The sequence below is a fragment of the Haemorhous mexicanus genome, chromosome 13, assembly GCF_027477595.1.
Source record: "Haemorhous mexicanus isolate bHaeMex1 chromosome 13, bHaeMex1.pri, whole genome shotgun sequence".
Classification (NCBI taxonomy): Eukaryota; Metazoa; Chordata; class Aves; order Passeriformes; family Fringillidae; genus Haemorhous; species Haemorhous mexicanus.
The window spans coordinates 16,033,209-16,043,018 of record NC_082353.1 but is presented as its reverse complement, the minus strand read 5'-3'; the positions used below and the strand labels follow the sequence as shown (position 1 = coordinate 16,043,018).

Below are 9,810 nucleotides of genomic sequence, written 5' to 3'. Positions count from 1 at the left end.
TGGGCCTTATTTTATTGGAGCCATATAAGAAAGAAACTACTGCTTTACATCTGGTTGTTAAGGGTGTACAATGCTCGAACATTCCAGTCTCCAAAACAACCAACATGCACAAGCATTGGAACCACTTTTATTGTTTCAGTTGCTTTCAGCTGAATCAACAGTGCATATTTTGGAAGCCAATGCCAAGTTCACGTGCAGAGTTTTCAGGAGATAATCTTCTTCACCATACACAGTGTTGGTTTTTCTGTTCTACTTAGAGAGAACATGATGTACAGGAATTACCTGCAGCCTTCGCTCAGCACACTGATCAGCAACAAAATCTCTGCAAAGTATTGTGAAGTGCTTTTGGGCTGGTTCTCATGAAGTGACACATGTTAAGCTCAGTGCTGATACTGCCTTTGTGCACATCATCATCCAGCCACTGCCAGGGCTAGCGGGACACTGTAGAAAAAGCCAAGTGGAAATGCCGGGCCACCGCATATACACATTTCCAAAGAGCTTCCAACAAAAACAGTAACTGAAGGCAAGTCACCACCACAAGAGATCAGGCGTCTTCACTGTGCAGGGCCTCCTCCAGCCCAGCCGCACACGGACCACAGACCACATGAGCTCATTTGCTAATGGTGGGGTGCCCTTTCCACTGCTTTTCCGGGGAAAGGCGTGGGAACGGTACTGGAGATGTTCCTCCATCAAACCTACACAACCATAGGAGGACCAGGAAAGAGGGTGAGGAGCAGGATGAGGCCATGGGCTGGGCTGGTGGAACTCAAGTGGAGCTGCTGGGTTTGTGACAGGTACAGATGTGCAGCAGATTCTGTTCACAGCTGGACAGCTTGTGCTCTGGGCAACAGGAGAGGCTTTAGCCGTTGGAAGTGGGGATGCCAGATCTCCAACACCCACCAAAACAGGCCCTACAGACGGAGCTCAGCACGTGGGAAGGCAGGATCCTAAAATCCCGGAATATTTTGGTTGGAAGGGACCTCCAACACCATCCAGCTCCAACCTCCCCGCCATCGTCAGGGACACCTCCCACCAGCTCAGGTTGTTCAAAGCCCCATCCAGCCTGGCCTTGAACTCTTCCAGGCACGAAGGAATCCCCATGTGCCCCTTCGATAAAAACAAACAGGCAGCCTGAGCAGCTGCCTGCGCTCTTTCACAGCCGCACCACCATGTCACACACACGCCGCCGCCTCTCCCTCAGGAGCCGAGCAACCGGCAAGGGGCACAGGCGAGGGAGAAGCCCCCGGGGCAGGGAGCGAGGCTTTTCCCAGCGCTGCTCACGGCAGGCACGGCCGGATCTCAGCCCCAAGGAGTGCCACCCGCCCCGCACGGCCCGGCCTGGCACTGCCCGGCCCAGGACGGCCCCGCACAGCCCGGCCCCGCTCGGCCCCACCGGGGCGGCGCATGCGGGGTGGCCGGGCCGGGCGCGGCGGCGGCGGCGGCTCAGGTTGCGAGGCGGCAGCCCCCGGCCCTCCTCCTCTCCTTCCTGCCCGCCTCCCCGGGCGGAGAGCACCGGCCCGGCCGCCTCCTCCGCCCCCTCCCCGTCCCCGTCCCTCTCCCTTCCCTCCCGGCCCCGCTGCCAGGGGCGAAGCCGCCCGCCGGGCCCCGCGGTGAGTTTGCCCCGCCGGAGTTGGGCGAAGGGGTGGGGGAAAGTTTGGGGAGGCCGCCGGCGGGGGCGGACGGGTGGGCGCTCCCCGGGGCCGGGGGTGTGCGGGAGCCCCCCGCCCCTTCCCGCTCCCTCGCACGCTTCCCCCGCCCTTCCTCGTCCTCGGGGGGTTTTTCTCCGCGCAACTTCGCGTGGAGCCGCTCCGGGCGGCTCCGCTCCTCCGCGTGGCTTTATTCCTTTTCATTTTAGGGCTCTCGGTAGTTTTTCATTTATTTGGAGTGTTTTCTCGCGCGGCTGCTCCCCGCCGCTATTGTCTGCGGGCCGGGGCCGGGCGCGGTCCCCCCGCAGCCGGGCGGGGGTGGCGGCTCCGCTGCCGGGGGACGAGCCCCGCTGTGCCCGGGAGTGTGCCGGGGACACGCACCCGTCTGGCCCCCAGCCTCCCTCCACGCTGGAATTGCTGATGTCCTGGTCGGAACCCCCCTCCAGGCTCACAAACACAACTTTGTATCTCAGTTTATTGGACGGAAAGTCATCGCGGATTCTTATCAAGAGCCCCCCCGCAACACGCTGGTGTTGGTGTGTGTCACCTTTGGGTCTCAGTGGCCTTTGGTGTCACTGCCGTGGGGTCTGTTTCATGCGTTCACTCTGTTGCTTGAAAATATAATTATTTTTGTTCCTTCTCGAGTACAGACACTTCTTCTGAAGCAGATGCAGGAGTTTCTGGATGAGGATTGCGAAATAGTAGTTTTTCTGAACCTGTAAACTATTGTGGTTTATTAATCCACCTTCTGTGACTGTGTTGTAACCGCAAGTCATATAGAGGAGTGGGGATTTGCAGAATCTGATTTTGCTGACCTCTGAAATTGGTTCTGCTCCAGTGTCCTTTACAGGGCTTTATGTTAGTTGGAGATTGGAAGTGGGGGGAAAAAGTGATTTATAAAAAGTTCTTTTTTTTTTAAGAGTGCACTGTACCAATTCTGCTGTGGATGACCAGATAGGGATTCGATAAAGGGATTAGAAATCCTGCACTGCTGTAGGACAGTTGGTCGCTGTGGCTCTCTATAATCTCCGTCAGCCGTAAAACTTTAGGTACTCATGGAGATATGCGATGCAGTAGAAATATGTAAAGCATGTAGCTTCAGAGCTGAGTTTAGACAGTTGGTCTGAGATCTATGGATGTCTTGTGTAGTGGGAGTTTTGGCTAATGTAATGTAATCGGTTTTAAAGGGCCAAGCGACATTAGTTCTGTTTGTGGTGACTCTCCTTGAGTCCCTTGTTGGGTGTGTTTCTCAGGTTTTGCATGCCCTTGCTGAGCTGTTGTGGAATTGTAAGGGTGAACCAAGTTCCACATGGGTCCTTGAAGGTAAGATGTCATTTATTGTGGTGTTAGAGGAGGTGTATTTTTATAAATAGATACCTTAGCAGTGGGAGTAGATTGATGTTAACCTCATAACATCCCTGCCTGTGGACAGAAACTGCTGTCTGTAGTGGATGGGCATTTGCTGTGCTTTGGGACATGGTAACAGTGTCTTGTTCTTACACTTGAAATTGAGTTTGTTTGGGTTTTTTTGTTTTGCTTGCTTTTTTTACAAGCCTGGTAGTAGAGTAAGGGTGCATTAGACAAGGTGAGGATCGTCTGGTCGTGTGTTTTCTCTTGGCACGAGTTCATGTCTGTACCTGTTGTCCATTTCATGGGTTGAGCCTCTCCGTCACCCATCTGTCCTTGCAGCGCTGCCCGGTGCTGGACAGACGGGCTAGCCTTGGGGCTGTTGCTAGAAGGGCACGGATGCTGAGTTCTGCCAGGCAGACAGGTTTTGTAGGTAGCCTGAATGACAGGTCCCCCGCAGGTAGTGTGGATGAGCTGTGCTGTGTGACAGCGTTCCAGGCTGGATTTCCTGCCCAGCTCCGATGGCCACGGATGGCCGGCATAGCCCGAGAGGTGAGGACACGACGTGTCCAAAGTGAGAGAGTCCAGCCAGGGACTGCAGCCAGAGAGAAAGGCAGGAGCTCGATGTTCCTGATTTACAGCTTCGCTGCATCAAAGGAGGGAAACACATTTAAGAGCTCAAAGCTTCTCAAAGGAACAGAGCTCTGCCAGGTACTATGCGATGATGGATGTTTTTAAACACAGTCTGCGTAGCGCAGCTTTGAGACTCAGGCATATGCAGAACTCACTAATCTCTCAGCAGGATATACTTGTGAGTAAGCCGTGTTCTGGTCGAGGGTACACTCCTGTGCTAAGAGGAGGATTAAGTACTGTTAAAGGAATCTGGTTATTCTATCCAAAGCATGAATTAAGAACAGCAGTCAATAAATTATCCTTGAGGAAAAAAACATTGGTAGGTTTATTGGTGGTGTTCACATGCTCCTGTGTTACAAAAGCAGTGGGGTTCTTTCATATAATTTTCTGCTGGCATATTAAGTTTTAATAAATAGCTACTTAACAAAAAAATCGTTAATAGAAGCTGCAGTGCCTGCTGTACCTATTTCTTTTCCACTGTTTCCAGGACACCAACGTATCAGTTTTCTCTGCCTGGTATTTGGTGGTGATCCACTCGCCAGTAAAACCGACCTTGAAGCAGCTTGGAAGCTTTTCTGCTTATTACTGTAGCTGGTTATCTCTGCAATCTACTTGAGTGCTATTAAATGCTATTTCTATGGGGTTCCCCACACAGGCAATAAATAGCCTGAAGTCAGCTAAACCACACAGCTGATTGGTAGGGAGGAACTATTTGGTTTTGGCTTGCCTCTACTGGTGGAGGGCACTGCTAAGAAGTTAAAAACTTGAGGAGAAGGCTGGATAGTCCAGGAGGCCATAAAGGCGTGATATGGCCTCCCTGTGTGATTGTGGCCCCATGTTTTACCAGTCTCCTGCACAGGGAGTTGGCAGTTGGCGTAGTTTCCAGCTGGAAGGTAACTCCTATTTGCAGGCACATGAGAGGCTGGATGTGGAAAGCTGGGGAGGAAAACACCTTGCAGCCTGCACCTTGTGATTACTGAGTGCTGTTTGGTGCCAAGTGCTCATGTGCTTGCTTGCATTGATCACCTGTAGGACAGATAAAGGTAATGAGTGACGTTCTGAAGCAGCTGATAGCTCTGGTGTAGAGTCCTTCTTTGCTGCCCTGGGGTTTGCCACAGGGGATATAATCCAGCTGGGAGCCTGGTTAGGGCTGGCATGTACCACCTGGTCTGTCACGTCCAGGAAGCTCTGCACCTTTTCTAAAACAAAACTTGGTTTTAGGGTGTTGGATATAATGTGATTTTTATGAATAGCTTAGTCATGCTTCACTTTTTTTTCCTTTTCTAAAACAGCTGTCAACAATCTCACTGTGGGGAGGGAATGGGCCACTCCTTGTACTTACTGAATAGTCAGACACTTCAGCCTGGCATTGCACTTCTTAGTGGCTTTTGGAAACAAAGCCGTGGATGTGGCACAATGGCTTCTTTTTATTTATTTATTTATCAAGCCTGCCTTTTCCCCTTTGCAAATGACCTTTATGCAGATCTAGAAGGCAAAGCCCATCACTGGGAGTTAGCTGGTTAGTTACTTCAGTTACTGATAAGAAAATATGATGGCAGTGCTCCAGGAAAAGCAGCTATGCTGGGAACTTGTTGCAGCAGTGAAGCTATACAGATCTTTTTTAGAATGATATACCTCTGTATATTTATAGTGCTTTGTCAGGGAAACAGGGTGACTCCTCTCATAATGTCTGCATGACAAATAAGCTATGACGCCACAAATCCTGTAAAGAGTTTATTGTCCTTCTCCAGACAGCTGGTGGAGACATGCAGTAGGTAAAAGTTTCAGTATCATGCTAAACTTGAACTGCAGTTTTGTCATCTCTTTTGTGTGTGTTGGCGTAGCATAAGCAGCCTCTTCCAGTTCCCCAGCTGGGCCATACTGGGGTTTTTGGGTCTCTTCAGCAAACCAGACTGGGAAATGGATCCCAGATAAGAATCCATTATTGTTTTTGTGTATACAATTCCTAACTCGTATCAATTAAGAGAATAAGTCCATTCTGTACCTGCATCACTTACCTGACTCATATTCCTTTGTGTTATCACAAGCAGCTGCTGTGGAAGAGGGTTGGATGCTTCCACCAGGAGAAACCTAAACTGGTGGAAGTTCTTTTCCATTTGCAAAGAAGGCATTTGACTGCAGTGCCCATCCCTTTTTTATAGCATGTGAAGACAGCATGGGAGATAGATGTTTCTGAGATAAGCCAGTGTGCTACAAGTCAAAGTGTTTAATTTTTAAGTTCTGTAAGACAGCAGAGCAAACAGAAATCTCTGCAAAATAAGTTCTGCCATTTTAAGAATGTTTTTTAAAATTTTCTTTATAACCATTTTAGATAGGTTGCTAGGTTGTTGAGGAACAGGGGAAGAAAGTGCAATCACAAATATTTTTAAGTAGCCATCAGTCCTTAAAAAGTACAAAGTGTGATACCTTGCAAGAAGTAAGCTTTAGTTCTGTTGTAGCTGTAATGGATCATGTTGTTACATGGTCAGGCAGTCTAACAAGACTATTTTATATATATTGAGAAGAAACTTACAAATCTGATGCTGAAGAGTTTATTGGGTTGTTTGTAATATGCGTGAGAAAAAGGTGTATTCTTTGTTGGCATAACAATGAAGTTCTCACAGTCCAAATGCTCAAATATTTAATCTAGGATTGGAGAAAACATAAGGAAAAATTTTCCCTGAAGCTAATATCATCACCTTCTACAGCACTTGGGTTGAGAGCTTGAAATACAATATATTCCAAGCATGTTTTGGGTGTGAGGTTGGGTTTGGTGCCTCTGGGTGAGGTCTGCTGGTGGAGTGGGCCTTAGGGGCTTCCGTGGTTGGTGGAGGACCTTGACTGCGGCCCTGGCTACAGAATCCAGATTAGTTCTTCACCAGTGAACTCGTAATTCTGCTGGTTTTCTTGACAAAGTTAATTCTCCTGGACCACCTGGATTTTTCTTGAATCTCTTTCCCTTATAAAGACTGTGAATTTGCTTTTATATGCAAAATGATCCAATCTCTTCAGTCAATTTTTTTCTTTTTTTTTTTGTTTTTGTGATTACGTGAATTGTTCATAATAATTTTCCTGTTTGGCTGCTCTTGTCTTTCCAAAACTGGTCATAGTATTTTGTTCAGTCAATGTGGCAACTGAGCTGTCACAGTTTTCTTGTAGGTTTGATTCTTTCCTGTGGTCACCTTTTGATTTCCTTGAAAATCATGAAATAGAGACTGATTGCTCATTGGATCCTGTGGAGCTGCTCTTCTGAGATAATATTTAAAGTGTATGAGCACAGGTAGTTGCAACTGATCCACTGTGTCTTTGTTTCAAGCACTTGTGAAGTTTTCTAATCGACTATGCAAAATTTGCCACAACTTCTGACTGCTTCTAGTCTCTTTTTCTATTTTCCTGACTAATTTCAGGGGGCTGATCTAACTTTCCCATTAGTCTCGTTGCTGAACTATTTTTACTTTAATGTTACATTTGCAAAATACATGGTGAGAGATCTCCCTAAATTGTTTTTTAATGTGAGATGTTATTTACAGTGTGGCAGCACCGCTGAGATTAGCCTGATCCACTGTAAAAGAAAGGATTTAAGGATTTTCTTCTGCAGCAGCTCCTTCAGGTTTTATTTCTGAGACTAAGGAAAAATTATTCATTTAAAAATGAGGCTGAATTTTGGTGAGACTTTTTCCTCTGTGAGCATGATTTAAGGTGGTCATCTTAAAGGTCATTTGATGGTGATGATCAAAACTTTGTGTGGAGAGAAAGTGCTCCATGTGTCATCTTTGAGTCCTCCGTGCTTTTTATCACCCATGACTAATGCAAGCTGGAGCAGCAAGTTATGCTAAAATCTGTGACATATTTGTATCTTCATCTAAACTGTATCTGAGGTTTCTGGCAAAGTTACTTGGGAAAGTCAGTCTTTTTCCCAGTGTGTGTCTGCCCTCAGTGGTGTAACTGTTCTGTAAATCTGAATGCTGCACTTAGTAAAACCATTACAAACAAAGATTCTGGCACGGAGCAGTTGTTCTAAACCGGACTGTCTTCAGACTCAAACTAGTGACTCACCCTTCTTGTTCCATGGATTAACACACCTGGCATGTGTCATACATGGATGCTGGCCGAGTCATCCTGTTCTTGCAGGTATCCCTGTTTCCAGTGGAGGGAAGACTGAAGTGGGGGTGGGAGTGTGCACAGCAGTTAAAAACCACCTGGTGGAGGTTGATGCTAAGGATGGGTTTGCCCAAAGGCTTCTTTTGCCATGTGCCTGATGTTGCTCTGCTTCTGCCAGTTTAGGGATGCACGGAGTGGCTGCTTGTGTGAAGTCTCTCCCTTCAGGGCAACAATAGAAAAAGCTGTGCTGGGTCAGACCGTGGGTTCTCTGGCCTTGTTTCCTGCCCCGTGGTGTTGGTTGTGGGTTCCTGGGGAGGTGTGAGAGCAAGGAAAGTCCACATCAGTGACAGTGGGCACAGTGGGGTTCAATACCAGGATGTGTGGCACATTCTGTTTCCCAGCACCTGTAGCTATCAACACCCTGCCAAATCTTGAAATTTGCTGCTAATAGGAAAAGAGGGAAAAAAAGGGATGGTGGGGGTGAGATTGTTGAAGTGAATGAGTCTTGGTCACTTTACACATGCTGTTTTCCCTCCTGAGTTTCCTCTGGGATGCTTAAGCCTTTGGTCCCATAATAGCAGTGGGACAATGAATGCTTGGATGGAGGAAGCAGGTGTTAAAGGAAGGGGGGAAGTGATTTATTTTGGGGGAAAGGGGAGGACAGGATGACCATATTTGCCTCTTGTACAGACTAATTTCTTTTGGCTCATGAGCTTGTGCACAGCACGCTTCCTAATTGCTGAACCCGCAAGTAAGATGGCAGCAAAACTGGGACTTGCTTTTTGTTTTTTTGAGTTATAATAGTGAGTCAGCCAAGGAGTGAGGTTTGCGTGATGTACCTCTGGTGTTACGTGATGAATTCTGTTGTTTTGTTCCCTGTTACCATAAATCTTTCACTGCAGCAGCTAGGCTGCAGTGCTGACGGCACTGGACATCTTCAAGTCTGCACTTTGTACTTGGGAGTGCTGGTTTTTAATTGTTTAAAACCAAACTGGAGCTGATTGAGTTTACGTGTGGCCTAGATTAAAACAGTTTCTGTAGTGTGATCTGAAGGTCTTTGAGTTGGTGCAGAGGGTGATTCTGAGATAAAGTAAAACAGGCTGCTTCATGTGCTGTGTAGCAGATGTGTTTGCATCCGTAGTCCAAAGATTTCCTATCCTGGGAATAATGACAACACTCCATTGCAGTGGGATTTTCAGCCTGTGCAGGAGCCTCTCTTGAACATGGGAGTCAGTTTTTCCATCACTGAGTGTTTTGCAGCCACTCCACCCATTTTTATGATGAGTGATCATCATCGAAGAGCACAGTGGAACACAAGAGGTGGTGAGCAAACCTTTTGTTACATTAAATGTAAATGTTTATAGTTTCTTTTCTCCTAGCAGCTGCAGAGAAAGTAGGTTGTCTCAGCTGGGTATAGAAATAAAGACTAAACCCTTTTTATATGTAGTGTCATAAAAGAAGGTCTTGTGTAATAAACATTCATTTCACAAGGTCCAGGTGTCTCTTTACACTTTTGTGTGATTCAAGGCGAAAGGTTGCTGCACATGTTTGTGAACTGCAGGTTTTTCTCTATTGTGGTGCAGATGGCAACAGGAAAATACACATTTGTCCTCAGACCCATTGTGGGAGGATGCTGGGGGTTATGTTGGTACCCACTGTGTGGCTGCCTTTGAGTGCTGGTGGCTTCTGCTGAGTTGGGCACAGGAGTGTGAATCCATTTGTGCAGTGGGGAGTCTCCAAAATTTGGAGCTACTTTTCCCCCCTGGCCAGAGCTACTAATGAATTTTGGAAGAGTCTTTTGGTTATGTAGCCTGAAGAAGAGTTTGTGTGTAGCATGGAGGCTGAGATCTGAGCAGTTAACTAGCATAAAATGCTTTTAACTAGCTTATAAATGTATTTTCTTGAGTGCCTTTCTTGTCCCTGTGCAAGATGCTGATGGGATGATAGGAGCAGGTTTCTTGAGAGCTCTCCCACAGTTAAAACAGGGCTTTGATCCTTGTTTTCATGGGCAGTGTATTAAGCTAGAAAAAGAAGTAGACCGTTGTGTGAAGAGCATACAAGTTACTACTGTGGATAATAAATA

General features: G+C 47.2%; 1 protein-coding gene across 8 annotated transcripts in view; it reads left to right on the top strand.

Moving 5' to 3' along the window:
* The first annotated feature begins 1,485 nt into the window (after nucleotides 1-1,485).
* AKAP13 (A-kinase anchoring protein 13) overlaps nucleotides 1,486-9,810 on the top strand; it is a 209,474-nt gene continuing 201,149 nt past the window's right edge. For 6 of the 8 annotated variants that reach the window (XM_059858562.1, XM_059858568.1, XM_059858567.1 and 3 more), the window contains exon 1: nucleotides 1,486-1,610. The gene's annotated coding sequence lies outside the window, so the exon portion shown is untranslated. The remainder of the gene's footprint in view (nucleotides 1,611-9,810) is intronic. The other 2 variants (XM_059858564.1, XM_059858565.1) reach the window with 1 other exon arrangement.